Source organism: Lepus europaeus, chromosome 8, assembly GCF_033115175.1.
Source record: "Lepus europaeus isolate LE1 chromosome 8, mLepTim1.pri, whole genome shotgun sequence".
Classification (NCBI taxonomy): Eukaryota; Metazoa; Chordata; class Mammalia; order Lagomorpha; family Leporidae; genus Lepus; species Lepus europaeus.
Genome location: NC_084834.1, coordinates 112,629,258 through 112,648,857, shown reverse-complemented (window position 1 = coordinate 112,648,857; position 19,600 = coordinate 112,629,258). Strand labels below are relative to the sequence as shown.

The 19,600-nt window shown below is 40.1% G+C and overlaps 1 non-coding gene across 1 annotated transcript; it reads left to right on the top strand.

Annotated features, from left to right (window-relative positions):
* The first annotated feature begins 8,554 nt into the window (after nt 1–8,554).
* On the top strand, nt 8,555–8,627 carry TRNAK-CUU (transfer RNA lysine (anticodon CUU)). Its single transcript has one exon. It is a non-coding gene; the product is annotated as a tRNA-Lys (tRNA).
* The last annotated feature ends 10,973 nt before the right edge of the window (nt 8,628–19,600 follow it).

Sequence of the window (19,600 nt, the reverse complement as noted above, 5' to 3'; positions counted from 1 at the left end):
AGAGCAAATAAAAGGAGTAAAACATTGAATAGAAACAGAAAAATAAAGGAAGAAAAGAAAAAAAAAGTTATTATCTACTTGTGGATTTTATGGGAGAGTTTAGGCAGAATTGCTCAGACCTAGAATAAGTTTTATTGAGGAAAATTGAGATGCCAGATTTCTTTTCTTTGTATCTCACAAACCTTGCATGCACCCAATAAAGACTTGTTTTATATTAATTTAATGGTAAAGCAAGGGTTGAAAAAGGTTTAAAATGTTCAACCTAGAAACGCTTTTTAAACAAATGTATACCATCATGAATTGAACCTTTAAAATTATCAGCACATTTACTATCTCCCAAGGCAAATCAACTTTTTTCAAAAGTATTGTGAAGCACTGTTATAAAAATTGCCTTTTGAGTTAAAGAAATATCTAACTAAAGCTCTAAGTTGCTCGTTTCAGCAGTGGGAAGCAGCAGTTCCAGCTATGAATTCTGAAGTCATAGTGCAGCATAAATCTCGGAGGATTTTTTAGAACTCATGTAAAAATATGATCTCAAATCTAGATCACATTTCCAAAGGTAATTTCTCCATAGGCATGTTTTGATTCTTCATTATGTTTCTTTGGGAAAGGATATCAAAATAACAGTTTTGCTGTATGAACTAGACAATGTCCTTGATTAAAAAGGATCAACACTTTTGTTCCTGAGCATGTGTTGCACAACAAATTAACACAGAACACTCTCTTTGTTCTTCATGGAAGTGATATTTTTTGAGATTAATTGTTAACTTGTATCTCCACATGGCCTTAATTTTATTTCACATAAGGAAAATCTCATATGAGCAAAATAAATACATAATTAAAGAAGTAATTTTTCTAGAAAAAAGTAAAAATACATTGACAAGTCACTCCAGAAATAATATTGTCAGTCATTTGTTTCTTAACTACAGTGATTTTCTTTTAACAAAATGTGGGATCTATGGGATTATTATAAGTACAATGTAATTTTAAAATTGGTCTGTGATTTTTCATGGTGCATGATTACCATATTTGCTACAGTGAGTCTTAGTAGTAGATGGTATTAAAGGGGAAACTTATCATGAACAAATAGAAGTTTGAAATCTATATTTCTGTTTCCCCTAATTGTTTAAATGGATTACAAAAAGTATACCTACATGGAAGATGTTTGATTCTAATTTATTTATGCCATATTAATTTACACAATTAGTTTAGCAAGCAAAAATTTCATCTCATCTCTATTCCCCTTTCAATTCAGTGAGGTTTACCACAGAGTTCATTCTTGTTTATTGTCTATGACCTTGAAATCTACCTCTCAAATTGCCTCCTGTAGTTGCTACACATTAGATTTTCAGAGAGAACTTACATTAGTCTGCCAGGATCTAATTCATAAAATATTTCTAACACCACAGATTAGTTCTGAGCCATTTTACAGCTCCAGAAAGTCTATACCATAAAGAATGCTCCCTTTCATTCCAAATCCATTTGCATTTTATTTGTGCCTCAAAGGAGGAACAATCCAAACTGATTAGAATCCGCAGACACTGTGCATAATGAAAAATTAATTGCATCAATCTTTTCACTGTAGTGGTCTTAACAACTCATTTTCAAATGGTCATTTTTCCACCTGCTCACCAGGGCCCAGGCAGCTGAGGCAAGCGTATCTCTGACATTCACAGAATACCAATGAAGTAAGGTCACCAGTACATCATGCAAGTGGGAGCTGAGAATCCTGAAAGAGATGTAAGCTACCTAGATGAGCTAGAACTATTATGTGACAGTGGAGGGCAAATGCATGCTATGACAACCCATCCAGGCATGGTTTGAATTAACAAAACAGAAAGAAAAAGCGAAAGTCTCAATCAGCAACAGCAAAGGTTAGGATAATGCTACCTCAGTGGAGATTGAACATGATGTGCTATTGACAGTGGCGTGAAATCAACAATTGCATGCTAACATGGCTATAGGCAATTTGATGTGGCAGGTGGCAATAGTAGCCCAGTGCATATGCATCAAAATGGGGATTTTGCTGTTGAAATAGGGTTGTCATTCACTGTACTTTGTAAAATATACATTTTAGCTTCATTCCTTTGACAGCACTCTGCGTGTTCTCATTGATAAATATATGGATCAAATTCTTCCTCAATCAACACGTAAGATTTTAGTTTTTAAGCATACTCTAGCACCTATAGGTTTTTGATAATTTACCAACAATATTTCATAGAGTTACCTGTCATATTAAAATATATACTGAGTTGCATTTTCTTGCTTGTAACATCCAAATAGACACATTGCAAATGAGGACATTCCAGGGAGCTTTGAGGACCAGATTAGTTTCTAATAATAACTTTTATCACTGTAGATTAACTTGCATTTCCTAGAATTAAGTAAAAAGGGATCATGCCATATGTACCTCTTAATGCCTTCTTTCCCTCGGAATTATTTGGAGATTCATCTATTGGATCTTACAATTTAAAGGGAGGCACACAAACCGTTTACTCATAAGCTAATGACAAGAGAAGAAGCTGCACCCAGCTTCAGATACACTGAACTAAATTTTGCATTTTAACAAGACCTCTAGTTATACCACAGCAATGATTTTCAAACTTTAATTTGATAATACATTTGAAAAAGAAAAAAAAAACTGCTAAAATGCAGATTCATAGACCAATCTCCAATTGTTCTGATCAGTACTCATAGAAATTCTAAGATTCACTCCTAGGTGTTGCTAATGTATGAGTCTGTGGAACACACTGTTTTGTTTCATTAAGAAAAATTGTGAATAAATTACATTAACTTCTAGCTTTGGTTGTTTTCCTTCACTGTTTACAATATGTTACAATGAGAGTAGATCATTTATGGCTTAAAATATTTCTGAAATTACAAAAAATTGAACAATCCTTCTCAGTAACTTTTAGGATACAAGTTGATATCCACCCACTTTCAGAGAACATCAGAGAATGAATTTTAGATTACACTGAAATGTTTTTAGAACTTGAACATTAGGACTGAACACAGAACACTGAACATAGACAAAGAAGAAAATGTCTACCCTATAACTTATATCATGAATGTGATGGGATTATGGAAAAGAATCCCAGTGAAACAGATCCATTGGTGTTGCCCAGAATGGTAAGTTCATGGGAAGATAGGAGATAGGTATAAAAAAAGGAAGATCTTTAACTTTGATGGAGAAAGATGGTAGTAATGTGACAACATTTGCTTTTGTGCATTATGCACCTCCTACCCTCTACCTTTATCAGACTGTGCCATCTACCTCCATTTCCTCCAGAAGCCCAAACCTCTGTCCCTTTAAATTGCATCTAAGGATCAGCCATATAATCCCTGTAAGTCACACTCCCATGCCTTTGGCATGTGATAAAATGTGAATGGGGCCAGCACCGTGGCTCAATAGGCTAATTCTCAGCCTTGCGGCGCCAGCACACCGGCTCCTAGTCCGGCACTGGATTCTGTCCCGGTTGCCCCTCTTCCAGTCCAGCTCTCTGCTATGGCCCAGGAGTGCAGTGGAGGATGGCCCTGCACCCGCAAGGAGACCAGGAGAAGCACCTGGCTCCTGGCTTCGGATCAGCACGATGCGCCGGCCGCGGCGGCCATTGGAAGGTGAACCAATGGCAAAAGGAAGACCTTTCTCTCTATCTCTCTCTCACTGTCCACTCTGCCTGTCAAAAAAATAAAATTAAATTAAAAAATTAATTAATTAATTAATTTAAAAAATGTGAATGCTCCCTGTACTGTTATCTACCTATTGTTCATTTATTTGAAACAAAGGAGTAAATTGAAAATTTCCCTGAATTATGGATTCAGGAATTTCAAGAAGACCTTACTAACATATATTTACTATGCATTGCAACATACACTTTGCAAAAACACACATTCAAACAATAAGCATTGAAGGCTTCAAAGGAACCACAAAATCTATGAAAAACCATTAGATCTATTAATCTTTACCAAGTGTGTTTCATATACTGCCCAAGTATAGAAACCCTTTTTTGATATTTGAAATAGCAAGATTTAATAAAGTCAAAGAACTCCAGCCAGAGTGTCATCGAAGGGGGCTTCCAAGAGAGGAAAAAACCCAAAGGGGCTGGTCGTAGTGAGGTTTTTAAGTACAGTTTTGGGGAAGAAACTGTCAATCAATAAGGTAGGGACAAACCCAACAAAAGACCTGATTTACAATCATTTATCCTGTCTGGCTTGCTCATGATAAAACAAAAAACCACCCAGAAGGGTGAGAGAGGTAACATCTTTTCACAATAAATTGTGAGCTCAGGAGGATTAAATCATCACTCTCTTGCTATTCTCACGGTAAATTTGGAGATCCCTAAGGAAGGAGGGTGTACATGTCATTCTTCCTAAAGATAACCTTTTGAGGAGAAGCAAACACTCTATATCCCAAATTCCATTGGGAACACTCTGACAGCCTATTAACCCATCTGATTCCTCACATTCCCCCCTCAAGAAGAATTGACCCTAACATTTGTTAGGGGACATGAGTGATGATTTCTCTTGCTGCTTCAGGCTGCTAAGGGGTGTTGTTGGAAAGGGCAGTCAAGACAGGATTCCAGCAGGAAGTGGCTTCTCAGTGGGAGGTGGCTTATCAGCAGGACCTGACTTCTTGAAAGAGACACAGTGCCAGCTTGCAGAAACTACTTCCATCTGGGATCTCATGTGCATGGCCACCTATAATTTCATTGTTTAGAGTCTGGAGAAAATGAATATAACAAACAGTTTAAACTCACAATATATAAAACAAAGGAAAGGGAAGACCTAAGAAAGGTGCAGTCTAAACCATGAGGAAGTTTTCTCATTGAGAGGCAAATTTAAACTGACAGAAGGGGCCTGATAGTAATCAAGTGGGCTTTAAGGCCTTGCCAGTTATGAAACCCAGACCTATCTATTTCTTCACATGGGGTACATCAAAAGGGATGTGTGAATCTCATTGGGGAAGGTACCCTATGACTTCCATTACCTAGCTGGCATGGGAGGAGATCTGGCTTGAATAGAAGGTAGATAGTATCTTAAAAGGAAAACATTTTAATTAATTACAGTCTGTCTGCAATGTTGTTGACCCTTCTTGGCCATCCCCTCAACAGAAGTGGTTACTTTGGAAGCTGGGCCAAGTGAAAGGATTTTCAGCTTAGAGCCATCAAGCCTGCAGCTCTGACCTGGAACCCTTCAACTCCATGGCAGTTCTGCTTCTAGTGACCCAACTCTTGGCTGGCAGAGTTTCCAGGGCTCTTCATCAGCTGCTTTCTGCTAAAGCCCTGGCTTTCCACATGAAAATCAATGCAATGGACTGGACTGTTGAGTCTCCTTGATAGCAGATAACTGTGTAAAGCAGCCATTAATTGGTTTGCCACTTATCTTTACATTGATTCTGTTGCCTAGTTTCCTCTTCTTTCTGGTTTTGCTTAGAAAAAAAAAAGACCAAAGGAAAGCTTTAAGAGGATGCAAGCCAAGGGGGTGCTCCATCCCTAATCTTTGGTGGCCTAAACTGGAGATCTGTAGCTACAGGCATGTTCTGATAGTGTTTTTTCTGTGAGGTAGACAATGCCCATAAGGAAAGCTATGTCCTCACTTTAACAAACATGATGACCACTTATCTATAATGTTTGATGTCATTAGTAAAACTCTCCCTTCCTTTGGTCTGATAGGGAGGTTTTGTCTATTCACTGTGCCCATGAAAAATAAATCTAGCTATGAAGTCCAAATTTAAGCTCTTATTTTGACTACGCTATTATTACAGAAAAGTGTTAGCCGTCCATTTTATAAGGTCTAAAAATCAACCTCTACATCCTGGAGAGTCCTTCAGTATTGAGTCACAGACCTATCTGGAAGAGAATAGAGAAATGAGGGAATAAGTCAGGATTCTTAGATCACTTACTGTCAATAACTTAGTATCAAATGAAAATTTAGCAAGCAATTTTAACTGTTAAATAACAACTTATGAAAACACCTGCAGAAGGTCCAATGCCTTCTGTAGTTTTTAAGTCAAGTATACATGTATTTGTAAGCATCTCTTAAATATCTAACACTGTAATTTGTTTAGAAGCCTTTGCCAATACACAGTTGTCTGTACAAATTATAGATTATATGAAGACCACTATTGTAGCCGTTGAATTCTCTACAATGTAGCAGTGGGTTCGTTTCTGAGAAGAGCAGCGTGGTGGGGGCAAGAGGCGCGGAGTCAACACACAGACCCCGGGAGTCCGGTGAGAGCAGGCTTGAGGCGAGCAGCCTGCAGACTCGTTTATTACAGTTGATACAACACTTATATAGCCAAGACCAGCCAATCTGGTCAAGGGGCGGTCTATACCCCAACCAATCACAGCCTGTTGCCAGGCAGTTTCCACAGCCATCCAATCACAGCCTGTCGCCAGGCAGTTTCAAAGCCATTCCTGACTAACTGACGCTCACTTGCCAGTGGCCACCTTGGCATGGCCTTCTCATTCCACTACATTTCCCCCTTTTCGTTTATTTTTGAGCAACGGGAGGCATGATTCTTGGCCATACCATTGTTGACCCCGTTTCCATGTGGTCTCCGTACGCAGCTGTGCCTGTCTTAGGTTGTCCCCCAGGGGATCTTACCCGTCGTTGACTAACCAGCGCTCAAATCGAGAGACCACAGGATTGCTTGCTCAGATAGGGGTAGGAATGAGGAATAATGGTTATCAGGAATGGCATGACCGCACACAGGCTGTGGGCTATTGGAGTGGCTGACCAGAGCTAGTGGGGTACACAATGGTAACAGATGTGGCTTTGGGCAGTTTCTTAGGGTAGGATGATAGGGCAGGTGCGTCTGCTAACAAGGCGGAGTCTCGGTCTTGTTCAGCTGGTTCTGGTTGGCTGTCAGTTGCAGGCTTGATGTTTCTGGCTGGTACCCAAATGGGCTGTTCCGCATTCTCTGGAAAGACACAAGCATATCCTCGACCTTTGGTTAGCAGGGGGTGTGGTCCTTTCCATTCTCCTGTCAGGGGGTCTTTCCATCTAACCATAGGGGCTGGGGTCTGGGATGGAAAGGATCCCCAGTGTTTATAAGCTGGGCTGATCCCTTGGGAATCAAAAGTAAGAAAATTGATAGTGAAAAGGACCTCAGTCAAAGCAAGCTGTGGGTCTGAGGGTATATGATTATTTTTTTGCCTTTGTAAGAGATCTTTAATCGTCCTATGAGTTCTTTCAATAATTGCCTGTCCCTGTGGGTTGTATGGGATACCTGTAGCAGACTGTATGTTCCAAGATTTCAGGAAGGAAGTAAATTCCTGTGATGTATACGCTGGCCCGTTATCAGTCTTTATGGTCCAGGGGACACCAAGGACCAGCATGGCTGATTTAACTGCCTTTATCACATTACTAGCCTTTTCTCCGGATTGGGCTGTTGCAAATACAGCCTTTGAATAAGTATCTACCACCACATGAACAAACTTAAGCTTACCAAAGGAATTAATGTGGGTGATGTCCACTTGCCATAGTTTATTAGGAGCAAGGCCTCGTGGGTTCACTCCTGCTTGTTGCAGTGGGCCTAATGGGGCGAGGGGTGCACAATTCTTGCAAGAGTGCACTAGGTGTTTGCATTGGCTCATTGTTAGCTCTGGGAAAAGCAATTTTATGTTGCTTGCTGACATATGAAATTTTTGGTGTAAAATACGGGCTTGTTCTAAGTGTCCAATGGAAGCCGTGTTGCAGGAGATAAGACGATCAACCTTTCTGTTGCCTTGGAAAATAAAGCCAGGTAACCCAGTATGTGATCTTACGTGTGAGATATACCATGGGTATTTTCTGTTCTCAGTTAGCTCTTTAAGTGTTGCGAACATCTGGTCAGTTGGTTTACTGGTCGGGTTAAAGATTGCAAAAGGGATCGTCTTTGCTACCTGTACTGAGTATTTGCTGTCCGAAAATATATTTAGACATGTTTTGTTCTCATAATATTGCTAACATCATTATAGTGTGTAGTGGAATGAGAAGGCCATGCCAAGGTGGCCACTGGCAAGTGAGCGTCAGTTAGTCAGGAATGGCTTTGAAACTGCCTGGCGACAGGCTGTGATTGGATGGCTGTGGAAACTGCCTGGCAACAGGCTGTGATTGGTTGGGGTATAGACCGCCCCTTGACCAGATTGGCTGGTCTTGGCTATATAAGTGTTGTATCAACTGTAATAAACGAGTCTGCAGGCTGCTCGCCTCAAGCCTGCTCTCACCGGACTCCCGGGGTCTGTGTGTTGACTCCGCGCCTCTTGCCCCCACCACGCTGCTCTTCTCAGAAACGAACCCACTGCTACATTGTGGAGAAATCAACGGCTACATCTGGCGTGCCAACGTGACTGAGAAAGAAACAGCGTGTCGGACTCGGCGAGGTCCCCCCTGGATTTCGGCAAGTAGGCCCCTCGGTGTTTGGTGTGCTGTTCGGTTCTGTGAGGGTGAGCACAGAACCCCCTCCTACGCCCCTTTCCTTGTCCTTGTCCTCGGTCTAAGTGACCCCAGGTTAGCACACACCGCCCTGAAGCGTACGTCGCTTCTCGGCTCCTCCTTTTACTTTCGGTTCGCCCGGCTAGCTCAGTCGGTAGAGCATGAGACTCTTAATCTCAGGGTCGTGGGTTCGAGCCCCACGTTGGGCGCCAGATGTAGCCGTTGAATTCTCTACAATGTAGCAGTGGGTTCGTTTCTGAGAAGAGCAGCGTGGTGGGGGCAAGAGGCGCGGAGTCAACACACAGACCCCGGGAGTCCGGTGAGAGCAGGCTTGAGGCGAGCAGCCTGCAGACTCGTTTATTACAGTTGATACAACACTTATATAGCCAAGACCAGCCAATCTGGTCAAGGGGCGGTCTATACCCCAACCAATCACAGCCTGTTGCCAGGCAGTTTCCACAGCCATCCAATCACAGCCTGTCGCCAGGCAGTTTCAAAGCCATTCCTGACTAACTGACGCTCACTTGCCAGTGGCCACCTTGGCATGGCCTTCTCATTCCACTACACACTATAATGATGTTAGCAATATTATGAGAACAAAACATGTCTGTCTTCATTCTACTTAGTGTTTTTTTTTATTATTTATTTGAAAGGTAGAGTTACAGACAGTGAGAGAGAGAGAGACAGAGAGAAAAGTCTTCCTTCCGTTTGTTCACTCCCAAATGGCCACCACGGCCGGAGCTATGCTGATCCAAAGCCAGGAGTCAGGTGCTTCCTCCTGGTCTCCCGTGTGGGTGCAGGGCCCAAGCACTTGGGCCATCCTCCACTGCCCTCCAGGGCCATAGCAACCAGAACTAGAACTGGTGCCCATATGGGATGCTGGCGCCACAGACGGAGGATTAGCCAAGTGAACCACAGTGCCCACCCCCTTAGTATTTTAAATATAATCTGAATGATGTATCTAATTCTATACATCAGATATATTTTTAAAATTATTATTTGCTTTATTTCAGGGAAAGGAGAGAGAGAGAGAGAGAGAGAGAGAGAGAGAGAGAGAGAGAGAGAGAAGCAACCTACTGTTTTACTCCCTAAATACTGGGAATGCAATCTGGGTCTCCCACATGGATGGCAAAGACCTAACCACTTGGGTCGTCATATTCTGCCTTCCAGGGTGCATAGAGGCAGGAAACTGGAATTAACAATGGAGCCTGGAATTAAATCCAGGCAACCGTGATATGAGATATGGATTTCCCAAGCAGTGTCTTTATTGTGATGGCAACCATCCACTTCACATTTCACTTTCTCTCTTACCAAACATAGTTTTGACTTTAAAATCCAATTATGCCTATGAGAAAAAATAAATCTCAAAATATTTAAGCTTTTTGTTTCTTCCTCTAAAGTCAGAATTGATAAGTTACTGCCAGAATGTTTATATAGTGCTCTTGTGCTTGATTGAAGCTTTCTGTTCACCAGTTCATGCTGGCAATCTCTGAGCAGAATTCCATACTGTCTGCTGCTGTCCTTTCACCCAGATGGCTTTTGGATGTCAACACATGAGATGTCAGCTGCATATCTCTGTGTCCTCTTCACCAGTTCTCTCCAGGACTGACTCTTTGAGATGCTGCCAACCACAACTGAGGCTGAAGGGAAACTTTGGTCATATGTGAAACATCTAATATACTTTCTTACTGCTTTATCATACATGAGTTTTGGTGGTAAATGTGATCTCTTCATTTGTTCCCCTGAAAGATACTCCTTTAGTGTATCTTTATTCTATCTGTAGAGGAACTGCAGGGATTCTCTGGTCTATCAGGCACAGCCCTAGTAAGGACATATCTTTCATTGTTCTGAGACCCACAGATCTCTATGGTGTTCTAATGCGGAAAAATGCAGTTGAAGAAATGTTTCATCTCCCTCTGTTTCCTACTTCCATGAATCCAGGGAATTTGTGTTAGACATTGATCGGAGCACTATTTAGCAGTCTCTATATGGTAAGAGAAGAAAATTTAACTCAGCTCTTTTAAAATTAAGTTGGCAAATGAAAGAGCTGTCTGCACACCAATGTTTATTGCAGCTCAATTCACAATAGCTAAGACCTGGAATCAACCTAAATGCCCATCAACAGTGGACTGGATAAAGAAATTATGGCATATGTACTCTATAGAATACTATACAACAGTAAAAATGAAATCTGGTCATTTGCAACAAAATGAAGGAATCTGGAAAACATCATGCTAAGTGAAATAAGCCAGCCCCAAATGGACAAATATCATATATTCTCCCTGATATGTGACAACTAATCAAGCACCAAAAAGAAAACCTGTTGAAGTGAAATGGACACTATGAGAAACAATGACTTGATCACCTCTTGTCCTCACTGTCTGGGAACAACCTAATACTTTATCACGTTTGCATTTTTTTTTTGTTCTACTTAATACTATTTGTTGAACTCTTTAATTAACAAACAATTGTTCTTAGGTGTTCAAATTTAACTGAAAAGTTATCTCTATTAAATATAAGAATGGGAATAAGAGAGGGAGCAAATGTACAGTTTAAGACATGCTCAGTCAGACTTGCCCAAAACAGTAGATTTAGAAACATGCCAGGGGATTCCAATTCAATCTCATCAAGGTGGCATGTACCTACCAATGCCATCTCACTAGTCCGAGTGACCAATTTCAGTTCACAATTGATCATAATGATAGGATTAAGATTCAAAGGGATCACGTAAACAAGACTAGTGTCTGCTAATACTAACTGGTAGAATTTAAAAGGAGAGAATGATCCAACATGGGAAGCAGGATACACAGCAGACTCATAGAATGGCAAATGTCCTAAATAGCACTCTGGCCTCAGAATCAGCCCTTAAGGCATTTGGATCCAGCTAAAAAGCCCATGAGAGCATTTCAAGCATGGGACACCGAGATACTCTGGCAAAAAATAAATAAATAAACTAAATGAAAGATCTCTGTGAGTGAGATCCCAGCAGAAAGAACAGGCCATCAAAGAAGGCGGTACCTTTTTCTGAAGGGAGGAGAGAACTTCCACTTTGACCATGACCTTGTCTAAATAAGATCAGAGCTGGCGAACTCAAAAGTCTTCCATAGCCTTAGCAACTCATGACAAGAGCCTCAGATGATTACTGATGCCATAAACAAGAGTGTCAATTGTTCAGTCAACAACAGGAGTCACTGTGAACTTACTCCCCATGTAGGATCTCTGTCCTTAACGTGTTTTTCAATGTGAATTAATGCTATAACTAGTACTCAAACAGTACTTTACACTTGTGTTTCTGTGTGGGTGCAAACTGTTGAAATCTTTACTTAGTATATACTGAATTGATCTTCTGTATATAAAGATAATTGAAAATCAATCTTAATGTGATGGAATAGGAGAGTAGGCAGGAGATGGGAGGGTTGTGGGTGGAACGGGGGTTATGGGAGGGGGGAAAAGCCATTATAATCCAAAAGCTGTACTTTGGAAATTTATTAAATAAAAGTTAAAAAAATTAAACTCACAAGTATGAAAATAATACATGTTTAAAAGTTGTTATTGTATGTTTTATTCTACAAATCTCAAGGATTTGTGATGAAAATGTCAAAATATAGCTCTATTTTTGCAGTTTTGCATTTATTCTGAAGTATTTCTATTTGGAGGTATGGGAATACAGTGTTGAATTACACAGGTAAGTTTGGCAGTAACGAGAAATATGGAAGGAGAGAGAGAAAGGGTAATATGTGTATGGCCTGCTTCGAAAATGATTAGTTTTGTTGGGAGAAAAAATTCATGATAATCTAATTATTAGCTTGTATCATTGTCTTATCAGCAGAGTAAATGCCCCTGGACCACACACCTTGTCCAGGAAGAACTTTCTAATATAAACGAATTATCACTTTCTATAGTAGGTATTAAAATTAAAGACATTAGGAGCACCCTCCCAGGCTCTGAAATGATAGAAAATTTGAGTTTTAAAGTTCATAAGTCTAGGGGCTGGCACTGTGGCTCACGTGGTTAATCCTCCACCTGTGGCACTGGCATCCCATATGGGTGATGGGTTCTAGTCCCGGTGGCTCCTCTTCTAGTCCAGCTCTCTGCTGTGTCCCGGCAAGGCAGTGGAGGATGGCCTGAGTGCTTGGGCCCCTGCACCCACATGGGAGACCAGGAGGAAGCACCTGGCTCCTGGTTTTGGATCAGCATAGCTCTGGCCTTGGCAGCCATTTGGGGAGTGAACCAATAGAAGGAAGACCTTTTTCTCTGTCTCTTTCTCACTGTCTAACTCTATCTGTAAAATAAAAAAAAAAGTTCATAAGTCTAAGTTTCATTAATTTTCCTCTGGAATAATTTATTTTACTCTAGAGGATTTTAAGTCTGGTCTTGTGGTCCCTTCTAAATGACAAGCCCTAATTAAGAATGTGTTAGAGAAAGCCACAAAGTAGAATGACTTAATGTTTCAAGTATCAACACTGAAATCAGGCTAGATTAGCAAAGGGGAAAAATTGCAATGGTTTCTCTAGCTAGTCATTTATCCATAACGTGGAATGCTGCCTCCCTTTGTGAATCTGATTGCTTTCTTTCCAAGTCCCTGACGATCCAGTCCTTGACCCTTCACTATTCATCATGTGTAAACATTATGTCTCATTATCCTGGCTTGAGAAAATTCAGTATTTCTGATTTAAAATTTAATTTTTGGAAAATTTGATCACAAAATTTAATTTATGTATATATGTATATATTTCCATATACATGTCTGTGTGTGTTGTATGTGTGTGCATAATGTAGAAAATAAATGTCTGTATAACATAACTTTTCTTCTTTATTATTTTTAACCTGAGCATTCACATTAAAAGTTCTAGGAGTGAGTCAAAGAGAGAGAATGAAAGACAAGGTATACCAGATTTCAAAGCAGACCATGCAGCTGTGCACCATGTGTCTCTCTGAAATAAAGTCCTTGTATGTCATGGGAGCGGAAGGGAGAAAAAGTCTGGCTATATAGAATGAACCTTGTCTCCATGAAAAAACCCACTAAGGTAGTTGATCAGAATTAATTTCTTATGATCTTATGCTAGACTTATTCAATTGATTATTTTAGCCTAAATCCAAAAGTTGGGAAACATTGAGATAAAAGTTCTTAAAGCAGATTTCTGTGGGGGTTGTAGATATAAATATTGGAGCTTATGAATTATGAATTATGATTTTCAAATGTATAGTGGATTTTTCCAAATGGAAAAAGTGTATTTTTCCCAAATACAAATTAACTTTATGTTTAAGGTTTGATCATATTATGTTCAATCATTATATCTTAAATAGAAAAATTAAAACAAATAAGGTTTAAAAAGGAAATGTAATCAAAGCATGAATTACTTTTATTTTAAATGATATATTTTAAAATTTAAAAATATGCTATGTAATAGATTCTTGATGGTATTGATTTATTGACCAGTTATACAGCTTTCCAAAGATGAAACACTAAAACTCAATCCTGAACTAAATACTTATTTTAAAATAAGATCTTCAAAAGAGAAGAATAAAGAAGGAGAATATATTTGGATAATAAGTTAAACACCGCTTAGAATGCTTGCATACCATATTGCAGTGTCATGGTTTCAGTTCCAGCTCCACTTCCTATTCCAGACTCCTGATAATAAGTACCCTATTGATAGAAGATAATGGCTCAACTGGTTGTCTCCCTGTGACCCACATGGGAAAGCCAGATGGAATCCCAATATTCTGGCTTTAGCCTGGTTCACCCCTGGCTGCTGTAGGCCTTTGAGATTAAGTGAACAATTAGAAGATTCTCTGTCTCTCTCCCATTCAAATAGTTTTTTTTTTTTGAAAAGCACACTAATGATATGTTATCATTTCTGATTATGTTGTATATGTTTGGCAATGCTTTCTGAACAATATACATAGCATTTGTTGTTCCATGTTAAAAAATGGGAGATGGAATTTTTTTAATTAATTAATTTATTTATTTGAAAGTGTTAAACAGAGAGAAAAGGAGAGGCAGAGAGGAGAGGAAGAGAGAGAGAGAGATCTTCCATCTGCTAGTTCACTCCCCAGTTGGCCACAACTGTAGGAGCTGCACTGAACCGAAACCAGGAGCCAAGAGCTTCTTCCAGGTCTCCCACATTTTTGGGTGCTGGGGCCCAAGGACTTGGGCCATCTTCTACTGCTTTCCCAGGCCATAGCAGAGAGCTGGATCGGAAGTTGAGCAGCTGGGAGTCGAACCAGTGCTCTTATGATGCTGGCACTGCAGGCGGCGGCTTAATCCCATAAAATAGGAATGTACCTTTTTCATTTATGTTAATTAAAGTAGCACTGTTTTTTTCAAGATTAGAGGACTAATGGAATAGAATAATCTAGAAATACACTTAATCATATATAGCCCTGCAAAAGCCTCGTATCTTATTTGTGATGCCCTTGTGTAGGCCCTTAACAAATTTGACAGCAATGACCTTAATTATTTTAGGCAATTGAGAAAATGGTGTTTAACCACAGAGGCTAGGATATAAAGATGTGAGAGCCTATAACTTGCTCTCTCTTTGGTCACTCCTCTTAAGGGAAGCAAGGGTCATGTATGTAGGATGTAAAACAGCCCCAGAGAAACGTTCATAAGGTAGGGTTAAGCAGCTGCCTGCGATGCTGGTATCCCATGTCAGAGTGCAGGTTTGATTCCTTACTGCTCTGCTTCCCACCCAGCTCCCTCCTGGTGTGCCTGGGAAAGTAGTGGAAGATGGTTCAAGTCCTTGATCACCTGCATCCATGTGAGAGATCCAGATGAAGTTTCATTCTCCTGGCTCTACACTGGCCAAGTTCCTGTCATTGTAACAGTTTGGGGAGTAAACCAGCAGATGGAAGATACTATCTCTTCATATGTGGGAGCAAAAAAGAAAATCAATCTGAGCATGTAGTAATGATAACTGGAGCCTTGGGAGGAAGAGAAGAGGATTAGGGGGGATTTGGATAATGGGCACCAAATCTTATATGTTTATTTAGAAATGTGAAGTTAGATCTGAACTTTTCTTAGAATATTTTATTTATTTATTTATTTGAGAGGTAGAGTTACAGACACACACACACACAGAGAGAGAGAGAGAGAGAGAGAGAGAGAGAGAGAGAGAGAGAAAGAGAGAGGAAGGTCTTCCCTCTACTGGTTCACTCCCCATATGGCTACAAGGGCTGGAGCTGTGAGGATCGGAAGCCAGGAGCCAGAAGTTTCTTCCGGGACTCCCGAGCTGGTGCAGGGGCCTGAGGACTTGGGCCATCTTCTACTTCTTTCTGAGTCCATACCAGAGAGCTGGATTGGAAGTGGAGCAACCGGGACATGAACTGGTGCCCATGTGGGATGCTGGTGCCTCAGGTGGAAGTTTAGTCCACTATGCCATGGTGCCAGCCTGGATCTGAAATTTTTAAGACATTGTTTGAAAGTCAGAGAGATAAAGAGAGAAACTGTCTTCCATCTGTGGACACTCTCACCAAATGGCCACAGTAGCCACGTCTGGACCAAGCTGAACCAAGAACCGGGAATTCCATCTTTGTTTCCCACATGGGTTGCAGGGGCGCAAGTACATGGACCATCTTCTTCTGCTTTCCCAGGCACACTATCAGAGAGCTGGATTGAAAGAAGGGCACCTGGGACTCAAACCAGCACTTTGACATGGGTTCTGGTATCACAAGTTACAGCTTGATCTTCTGTGCTATAATTTCAACCCATAGAATATTTCTAAAATGGCATTTACAATCCCTGGTTTTATGACCTCCTTTCAATTTATGATTATGCGTGTCTAGGTAGAAGGCGTCAGTCTCCATCCAATTTCTTTTTTGTTTCCAAAAGTGTCTTTCATGTCTCTTCTTCCTTCACATAGCTCATTAGTGAAGTTTCCAGATTCTAGCCACTTGACCAGTGTAATATGCTCTTGGCCACCAGGAAACCATGGCAGAAACTGTGTGCTTGCTATTGTATTCATATTATTGAAAATTCCATTGGATCAGATAGCTTATGCCATCGAGGCACATAGTGTTTCAGTTCCTTCCCTGGATTCATCACTTCAGGGTGAATAAAGAGCCAATCATTAACAGCAATAAGTTTCAGGTTTCTATAGGGAATTTATAAAACAGATTTGACCACTCTTCATTCTGCAAGTGGCAATGAGAGTCACTGTGTACTAATAAAAATAGAATGAGCCTAATGCTAATTGGGAGCTAACTGGTCATTTTACAGACAAGAAATTGATACAGAGGTCAAGCCTTGCTCCAGGTCATAGGATTGGATAGTGGTTTGACTCATCCAACTTTAGGTAAAGAGCCATTTCCCCTCCATTTGCAGTAGCTGCTTTTTCTATACTGATTGCTAATTCCTGAAATGCAGAATTCTTGCAACTGTTGTTCCTTTCTCAAGTTATTTGGAACTCACTAGAGAGCAAGCATGATGAGTGTTTCATACTTCTTCCATTTTAGAAGGCAATGTCCCTCATAACAATATAGATTTCCTTCTTTTCAAAACATGAAGAGCAAGATCAAAGATTGTGTGGAAACCAATAAATGAAAGATTACTGACAAAATGATTTAATACAGACTGTGTCAAGTGTCAATTATTAAATATTTCAAAGGCAAGGATACAGGACAAGGAGAGATAAATTATTATTTCAGTGACACATTAGAAAATACAATTAGCAGAGATGAGGCTCCTGAATTATCAAGTCGGAAATGACCCCACTATAGAATGAAGAATCATGAGAAAGGAAACAGAAAACTCTGCACTTAAATTGAATGACAGTGTCAGAAATTATATTGGATTTTAATGAGAGATGTAGTTGACAAAGGCACCTGTTTTTCAGCAGAGTTGGAGCAACTATATGAGCATTTCCCTAAAACACTAATTTTTTACCAGTAAAAATAATATAAATTCTTAATCATTTTTCAACTAAGACTGAAATTCAATAATCAAATATTACTCAGCTGTATACAAAATAATCTTACCCATCTTTAATGCTTTTACTAACTCCCATGCCCTTTGTATTTATATGATTACATTTTATACAGTATTACATAAAACAAATTATTCCAACTTGCTTTTCCCTCCTGTTTCATGTTTATGTGCACAGGAGTTTATGGTTTATAGGGATATGTTAAAGCATTAGATTTAAATGGTTTCATATTTCATATATATTGCTTTCATGAAAGAAATGTGCATATTCTTATGCTCCAAGGTCTCTCTGAGTCCCTGAGGATCTGGTTACAAGTGGTTTCATCAGGCTGGGTTGGGCTGAGAATCTGTGTTTCTAAGAATCCCCCCTGGGATGCTAATGTTGCTGTTCTAATGAGGGCACCGCCAAAAGTCAGGGCAAAACTGCCAGTCCAGCTGAACCAGCACCTAGGAGATTGCTAGGATGGCAAACTCATAGACTCTCACGCCTGCCTCATCTTTGTCTCGGGGAGCAGGCCTGAGGACCACATGAACCACTGTCAAAAGTTACTCATTCTTCCAACTTCCTCTCCTTTCATTTTTTTCTTTCTCTCCCTCTCTTCCTCACTCCCTCCCCTCTTCCTCCTATACTTCCTCTCTTACTTCACCTATCCCTCTTTCTCTTCCTTCTCTCTCTCTCTGCCTCTCTCTTGATTTCTTTTTTAAATGCAAGTCATCTTTAAAGAAAACTGTATATAATAAATGTGTACAATTTACATGGACTTCATTTCAAACATTTGAGAAATTTTAAGCTATCCACAAATTTCTCTCTTTTTCTCTTAAATATTTATTTATTTGTTTGAAATTCAGAACTAGAGATGAGAGAGAGAGAGAGAGCGCTCTTGCAACTAGTTCACTCCCAAAATGTCTGCAATGGGCAAGGCTGGACCAGATTAAAGCCAAGAGTTTCACCCACGTCTCTCATGTGCATGGCATGAGCAAAGCATGAGGCATATTCTGGTGCTTTTCCTAGATCATTTTTAGGGCGCTGCATCAGAAATGAAGCAAGCTAGGCAGATCATCCACCTCAATGTGAGAGGAAACAGTTAATCTTGCTCTTGCCCTAATTGTAGAGGAAGGACTAACAGCAGAAAAAAAAAATAGCCAACACCATAGACATCTAAAATGATTCAGCTACACAATTCTGACGGAAAATTAATTTCTATTTGATGTGTGCCAAAACTGTTGTGCTTTGATCAGCTTCAGACAAAAGCAGAACAGTCAATGGAAATTCTAAATTATGAGATCGAGATCCTGAAGCACTTCTTCAAAGAATTAGAACCAGAGATGAAATGTGGCTTTACTATTGACTCTCAAGACAGGAGAGAGAAAGCCAAGGCTCCTGGAGGTGGAAGTTGTCTGTCAGAGCAAAACCAGCAAGAGAAAGGTCATGACAACAGTTTCAGAGGATGCCCAGACATTCTGTTTGTCGACTTTCTGTAGGGACAAGGAACTCCACATACTAGGTAAGTGTTTTTAAAAAGTCAGTGAACACTTTAATAGACGTGTCTGGGAAGTTCTCACCAGAGTCTTTTCTCTACCAATGAAAATGCGATTTCCTGTTCATTCCTGTGTTCAGACAAGAAGGTTTTGTGAGTTTCATCAGCCATTCATTTCACAGTCTTGATTTAGCTCCCTCTGACTATCTTTGTTCCCCAGTTTTTTTTTTTAACTTTTATTTAATGAATATAAATTTCCAATGTAAAGCTTATGGATTACAATGGCTTCCCCCTCCCATAACTTCCCTCCCACCCGCAACCCTCCCCTCTCCCGCTCCCTCTCCCCTTTCACTCACATCAAGATTCATTTTCAATTCTCTTTATATACAGAAGATCAATTTAGTATATATTAAGTAGAGATTTCAACAGTTTGCACCCATATAGCAACACCAAGTGAAAAATACTGTTGGAGTACTAGTTATAGCATTAAATCACAATGTACAGCACATTAAGGACAGGGATCCCACATGAGGAGCAAGTGCACAGTGACTCCTGTTGTTGACCCAACAAATTGACACTCTAGTTTATGGTGCCAGTAACCACCCTAGGCTGTCGTCATGAGTTGCTAAGGCTATGGAAGCCTTCCAAGTTCGCCAACACTGATCATATTTAGACAAGATCATAAAAGACAGGGTGAGGATACTAAGCAATGATCCTAAGAGTGGCATTAACCAGGTCTGAACAATTATACAGCATTAAGTGGGGAAGAGGACCATCA